The 7,391-nt window shown below is 60.2% G+C and overlaps 1 long non-coding RNA gene across 1 annotated transcript; it reads left to right on the forward strand.

The window, feature by feature from the left end:
- Positions 1-841: 841 nt before the first annotated feature.
- Positions 842-6,718, forward strand: LOC147824034 (uncharacterized). Its single transcript, XR_015442958.1, has 2 exons — positions 842-4,308; positions 4,512-6,718. It is a non-coding gene; the product is annotated as an uncharacterized LOC147824034 (long non-coding RNA).
- The last annotated feature ends 673 nt before the right edge of the window (positions 6,719-7,391 follow it).

Raw genomic sequence — 7,391 nt, forward strand, 5'->3', positions numbered from 1 at the left:
TTGGCCAGGGAGGTGCGGCTCACAGGTCAGCGGGGTCCCCCAGCTGGGCACCATTTAGATTCCCTTGGCCCCGCCCTGCCGGCTTAACTGCAGGACCTCAGGAGATCAGTATGCGCAGGCTGGGGGAGCAGACAGGGCCCAAACGCAGAGGTCGCGGGCGGCCACGCGGTCGGAAGCCGGGTCACGCGGGAGGCGAGGCCAGACAAGCGGGGCCCAGGCCACCGCTTCCCGGTCCTTCGGGCCAGGGCGAGCCAGAATCCTCTTGTGAGAAACCCAAGCATGTACACCCAAGAGCAAATGGAAGACAGATCAGGGGCTCGAGCTGGTGCGGCGGGGGAGTCGCGGAGAGCGCAGGGAGGGGCAGGGAGGCCGAAGCAGTGTAGCGTGTAGCGCAGTGTAGCGCGCGGCGGGCTCCGAGGCGTGGGATCATTACGCACTGCGAACTAGTCTAGTCGTAGTCAGGACAGACAAAAGTCAAAGACAAGGTCAAGTTCCCGCCCCGGGAGGGTCCCTGGGTGGAGAAGGCCCCTCCACTCTGCCTCTCCGCGGGTCCCTGGCTTCACCCAAACGGCTGGCTTCCCAGGACAGGCCACCCACCCTGGGCAGCCGGAGCCCAGCTGTGGGGAGACCGACACCGCCCCGCCCCGGCTGCGGCTTGGAAAGAACAGCAAACCAAGTCCCGGAAAGAGGCCGGCCGGGGCCACCGAGGGTCACTGGAGGGCCGGGTGGGGACGGGAACGCCCTCCGGTTTCCGTCACAGCCTGGGCGGCATCGGCCGTGGGGCCTCCCAGACGGGGGTGGGGGGGGTGGGGGGTGGGGGGGTGGGGGGGTGGGGCGCCCCACCGCAGCGCCTGCCCAGCCAGGCTGCTCAGCTCACACCCGGCGGCTCCAGCCGGAATCCGCTTGTTTTCTTTTTCTCCTCCCCTTTCCCAGCTCTGCCGCTTGGGCCCAGGGACAGGCCCTGCTCCAGCTTTCCCAGGCCAGAAGGTCCCTCCCATCCTCCTCGCCGTCTCTTCTGTTGTTATTTTTTGAGACAGGGTCTCGCTGTGTAGTCCGGGCTGGCCTTGAGCTCACTATGTAGCCCAGGCTGGCCTCCAACTGGGGCGATCCTGCTGCCTCGGCCTCCGGGTGCTGGATGACAGGCGTGGGCTAACGAGCCTCCCCACGATTCTCCAAGGCCACAGCCCGAGAGGCCGCCGCCCATTGACGGAACCCCAGTGAACCGGGCGGGTCCCCTCCTCGCAGCAGGGCAGGGTGGGAGGCGCGGCGTTTCCTTGCATCCCCGGGGCAGGGCTCAGCCTCCGCAGGCGCCAGGTCCCCAGCCCAGCCTCGTCCTCCCGACCTTGGGAGGCTCGTGGGTGCGGTTTCCAGAGCCCAGTGACTTCGGGGTAGGCCCTGCCTCCACCCTACCGCGACACGAACACCGGCCCCCAGGTGCAGGAGGGTGTCTCGGGGCGGGCCCTGATCCCCGGGGAGGCCGCGGCACCGAGGACACGCGTGGAGACGGATCACGGGGCCTCTGGCCGCGCGCGGGGCGAGGGTCGGACCCGAAGAAGAAGAGGCTCCCGCGCCGCCGCACCTAGGCGAGAGCGGAGCCCCAGCGTCTAGGACCCGGAGCCCTCGCTAGGAGGCCGATGGGGCGGGGTCCGGACCCGGCCTCCTTTCGGGGTGCTGTGGGGACAGAGGCTGTGGTGACCCCTCCGCTGGGCAAGCAGAGGCCCGCATGGCCCCAGAAGGAGGCGCCCGGGACTGGGGTCCCCACGGAGGCCCGGGCGCCCCCCAGGGGCCCAGGCCGAGGCCACCAGGAGGGGGCACCAGGCTGCTGACTCCCCGCTGGTGACCGGACGCGGGGCGCAGCTGGCCGGGGGGCGGGTGGCAGGCCGGGCACCTGGGGTCTCGTCGTCTCGTCTCGCGTGGGAAATGAGGACGAGACCCCCCCCCCAGACCCGGGGGACTTGCACATTTGGGGGACCCTCGGTCGGCCTGGCCCGGGAGGTCCCCGTGCGCGTGTTCGTCCGGGACGAGGGAAGGGGAGTGCCGGCGAGGGTGGGGACCAGCGGCCACGTGTTCTTCGCCGGCTCCAAAGTCCGCGCGGGCAGGGAGGGGGCGGAGGGGGGGGTGCTTAGGAGGGAGGCCGAGCACCGCAGGCCCGAGCGGGGGGCGGAGTCGCCAACCGGGCCGCAGCGCCCTTACCCGGAGGACCGGGCACCGCCGCTGCGTTTGGAGACAGGGTCTCGCCAAGCCGTGCTGACCGCATCCTTTGCACAGTAAGAAGCACAAGCTGGGCGCGGTGGCATCGCCCGCGACCGCTCTGCGTCGGGCTGCACGGGCCCTTTTCACGCTCCCGGCCCTCGCCAGAGCCTGCGGCCACTCCGGGCTCAGCTCCCCTGACCAGGGCGGTGCACCCCCCCCCCCCCGCCTTGCCGCGACGCCACGCCTTCCGGGGCGGCCTGTGCCCGCCTCCTCCCGCCCACCCGGGTGCCCAGGCCGGCCCTGCCCCAAGGGGCCTGCCCTCCCTCCGCCGTGTGTGGCCCCGCAGCCCCAGCTCAGAGCTGTCCGAAGGAGCAGGAGGCTCGACCGTGGGGCGCCAGGCGGGAGGGAGCCGAGGGACTCGGCTAACGTGGGGATGAGACCAGAGACCTTGTGGAGCGGTCCACGCAGCAGGGAGCTTAGGGCAAAGCCAGGGAAGGGGCACCGGTCGGGGCAGCGGGGCCGGCCGGCCTCAGGGTGGGGTGATGGGCCAGGGAGCAGGTGAGGCGCCGTGTGGACAGGAGTGTGGTGGGCGTGAATCGTAGTAAACTGAAGCCAAAACGTGGAAGATTCTAACGTCAAAGCTCAGGGAATATCCAGATGTCAGGGCACACGCCTGGCATCCCAGCTATTCTGGAGGCTGAGGCAAGAAGATGGCAGATTGGAAGCCACCCTGGGCAGTTTAGCACACCCCTGACTCAAAAGTACATTTCAAAAAGGGCTGCGTTGCAGCTCGGTGCACAGTGCTTGCCCAGACTGTGTGACGCCCTGGGTTCCACTCCCCAGCACAGAAAAGAACAACTCTTAAGTTTAGGGGCAGAAAAGGAGGTGCCACCTGACCCAGCTTCCCACAGCGGGACCAGACGGCTGGGTGTACAAGGCCCCGGGGCCGCCCTCTGCTCCCCAGGAACAGAAACACTGACAAAAGCCCACCTGGAGTTCCAACAACCTGGGAGGATGAAACAGGAGAATCTGTGAACCCAGGAGTTGCAGACCAGCCTGGGCCAGAGAGAGACCTGGTCTCAAAATCAGAAACCAGCCACCACCAAAAGAAGGTGACTGAGCTACGGGTGACAGCTGCTGAGAACGGCACCTGCAAACAGAGGGCCGACAGGGGTCCCCAAGGAGCCGGGCACTGGAGGCAGAGGACGCCTCGGTGACCTGGGTCTGAGATGCACCTCTGGCAGCTCTCCAGAAACAGCAGGCGCGTCCAGACCTGCTGTGGACCGGGCCGCACACAGCGGAGGCGTGGCCTCTGGGGAACCCGCTGCCTGCTGCGCCTAGCAACAGCCAGGGCAGCTGGGTGGTGGCTCAAGCCTGGCATCCCGGCCCTCAGGAGGGTCATAGCGAGTTTGAGGCCAGCTGGGCATAGTGGTAGGGGCCCCTGCTGCACCCCGGCCTCAGCCCCAGGGCCCTCACCACCTCCCCCAGTGGCTCTGTGCAGTTGTGGACGTCCCTCGAAGGTCACTGCCCTCCGGAGAAGCCAATGTCAGCTGGACGCGATGGCCTCCCCGTCTCCGCGCTTTGCAGTGATAGAGAAAGGAAAGGCGGTGGGGGAGGTGGGGACCAGGGCTTCAAGTCCCCGCGCCGGGCGCAGAGCACACAGGCGGTCCGCAGGCGCCACCTGGTGGCAGCGGCCGCCACTGCGGCCAACCTTGGTTTCCCGCAGCCCGCTCTCGCCACGGCGCCGGCGCCGGGACCGGTCGAGGACTCGGGAACCTCCCGGGCGTGCGGCGGGCGGTTCTCTGGGGTCGGCCTCCGGGACGGTGGGGGAGCCTGGCCCTCTGTCCCCGCGGGCTCCCTTCCCATCGAGCACCCCGAAACTGCCATGGCCTCTGAACGAGGACCCGAGCTCCCCGACCAACCGGCCCATTTGACTCTTCGTCCCCAGCCGCCCCTAGGCTGAGCAGACACCTGTCTCCCCTCCGAATGCACGACACCCCAAGGTAGGCCGGACTGGAGGGAGAGACAGTCACCGAGGCGGAGAAAACCTCCCAGAAACCCAACTTGAAAAGGAGAGAATAGAAAACAGATGAAAGAAAAATCTATGAAATCCAGGTAAGGAAAATTCCTGAGCATGACCAGTACCAAGCTTGACGGGTCTGCGCTCACGCACATGGCCTCAGCACCTGTTCCAGATGGGCTTGGCCCCCAGTTCATCGGCAAACACATTGACTGCCAAGGGCCGGGCCAGCCGAAGATCAGGGCTTGGAAGGTCATTTAGCAATGTAACTGCTTTTCTTCCTTCCTGTTCTATTCAGGCTTCTACTGCTTGCCATCTAAAGCAAATGAAAACTTAGGTCAAGCCAGGAGCGATCGTGCACACCTGTACTCACTGCCACTTGGGAGGCTGAGGCAGGAGCATGACACCTTTGAGCCCAGCCTGGGCAACTCAGCAAGGCCCCACCCCCAGGGCTGGCTCAGCCCGCAAGCACAGGTAAAGAAAACATTAGCCCAACCAGCCCCTTTCCGAGACAGGACAAATCTGTGTTCACACCCATAGTCTTTCCGGGGTGAGAGCGTGCACTGATTCCTCACTCACGTAGCTCACGCCGTGTGTGAAGGCAACCCACGCACGGGCACGGTGGAGCTGTAATTCATGTCTCACTGCCGGCCGCTCCAAACCACCGTGGGTCAAGCCCGCAGGGCGCATCAAGAGCAGAACTGAGACTGGCAAGTTTAGGATTAGCTTTCACTTAACCCGAAAGATTGCACATTACCAGAGTTTCTTTGAATTTCAAACTTCTGTTTAAACTTCACAACACATGGGTTAGGAAAAGAAATCCAAACCAAACAATCTGATCCAGCCAGGCAGAGTGGCACACCCCAGGAGGCTGAGGCTGGAGGTTCACTGCGAGTGAGGCCAGCCTGGGCTACACAGTAAGGCTGGCCTGAAAGACATAGCGAGACCCTGCCTCAAAAAACCAAAAATGAAAAAAAAAAATCAATCGGATCCAAATTTGATTCCAGTCCCAACAAAAGAAAAAAGCTCGAGATCAGACTGTCCCATAGTCGTCAAAAAATACAACCCCTCCCCTCGGGAGGCCAGGGAGGGTGGAGCACAATGGCTTGAGTTACTTCGAAGAGGACACTGGGCATGCAGTCCCCTGCCTCGGGATTCTTCCCCAGGGCCCGCTTTGGTGCCTGACACACAGCAAGCTGGCTTTGGCTTTGCTTTCCGAGGTGTGTGTGTGTTCTCAGTGATTTCTCCAAGGAAATGAGTCCAGTTGGAGGGAAAAACGAAGCCCGGCCACCCTCAAAGGCACGGGCCCTGAGCAAATGCCAGCAGGGCAGGACCCTCCCTGCATCTGCTAACACCCAGGCACCCACTCTGCCTTCCAGATGGCTGGGAGGCTTTCCTGAAACTTGAGCTCCCGACAGGCAGTTCAGGTACTGGAGGGCTGTGGCTTCAGAGGACACCGCAGCAAGCCAACAGTGAGCCAACTCATGGAAACAGGTAGCAACACATTGCCTGACTCACTCCTTCATTCGAAGTCTCAGCTACAAGGCCCAGCCCATACAGGGAGTCACCTGAGGACCAGGCACGCAGCCCAGGCCATTTGCTAGGAACCTCCTCGGGTTAGGGTGAGGCCACAAGGTCTCTGTCCTACAGACAAGGACACCAGAGGCTGAGCCACCGGTTGGGAACAGACTCGGCCCCTGCCCTCCAGCTGCTGTCCTCCCACCTCAGGAGCAACTGATTCACTGTCACCACCATTTAGAGCACTCAAGAGCTGGGTGACGATGCATAGTAGGGACACAGGCAGGACCTGAACCTGGGAGGCCAGTCAGAAACTCCATCTTTAAACGTCCAACCTATACGACTACCACCTCAGTAATAAACCTTTAACGTTAACATCTAGAAAAATAAATCTTACAAGTTACCCAGTTAAAAGAGAGATGTTAATTTTCATTCCCACAAGTTCAAGGCTTTCACAGCAGTATAGCCCCAGCCCTTTGTTTTTCAAATTTTGAGACAGGGTCTCGAGTTACTAAGTTGCCCGTACTGGGCTTAAAACTTGTGATTCTCCTGCCTCAGCCTCCCAGAGAACTGATTAGAGGAGTGTGCCACCAGGCCTGGACCAGAGACATCTGAAAGCCAAGACATGTTAGCATCCTGGCCCTTCTACCCCAAATTTGCACTGCATGATTATCAGTGCTCAGCGCCCGGCACAACCTATACAAAGCCATTTCACCGAGCCCAGGTTGACGATTAGGCTGGTGAACCAGTGTCTGGAGCAGCACACAGGACATTGTCAAGCTTCCTGGCTCCCTGTGTAGCCCAGGACCATTTTTCCTTCCACTGTACTCTGTAAAGAAACAATTCCGGGCCGGGGATTTAGCTCAGTGGTTCTGGCGCCTGCCTTGTAAGCGCAAGGTCCCGAGTTCGATCCCTGGTACCAAAAAAAAAGAAAAACAACAAGTTCTTTCAACCAAACAAAAAAAAAAAAAAAAAAAGAAAAAGAAACACAATTCTGAAGGAAAGCTTAGCTGAAGCCATAAAATCTCAACTCTTATTTCATGATAGAAGCCATTAAAGTAAAACATGAGCGATAAAAAACATTTTATCTGTGTATTCAGAATCACACAAATTACCTTTACAGTTCAACTTACTATACAGAAGCCATTTGAGTTTTATATTTTCAGTTAAATTTTGAACTGATTACAATTATATAAAAAAGGTTTTACATTACTTTGTTAGCATACCAAATTGGAGCACATAAGGTCGAAACTTCAGCTTTATGGCAAACAGTCTTCCAATACAATGCACATTTCTTAAGTCACCTTATTCCTCACAAGGCTTCTGCATCCTGAGCGGGCTCTCCCTGGACAGAGCAGAATCAGGAGTCAACCCTGCCTGGGTGAACCTGACTCAAAGGGGTGCCGTCTTGGACAGGGTTTGGCATTTCTGGACCACAACATGTGAAGTAGGAAGAGCGACTCCTCGTTACCGTTTTTAAAAAAGTTGCATGGTTGGTTAGAATTCTGCATAAAACTCTATAGTACACTCAGAGTCCCAAGGGCAACGAGATGACAATGGATCGGGCCCTAAACACCCTTAATAGAACCCATGCAATTCAAATGGCCATTCATCAAATAAAATATTAAGCACCTACTGGTTTGAGATTGAAATCAGATTC

This window comes from Heterocephalus glaber, unplaced genomic scaffold (assembly GCF_053883595.1).
Source record: "Heterocephalus glaber isolate CG9 unplaced genomic scaffold, H.glaber_assembly_v1.0 deba00001556, whole genome shotgun sequence".
Taxonomy (NCBI): domain Eukaryota; kingdom Metazoa; phylum Chordata; class Mammalia; order Rodentia; family Bathyergidae; genus Heterocephalus; species Heterocephalus glaber.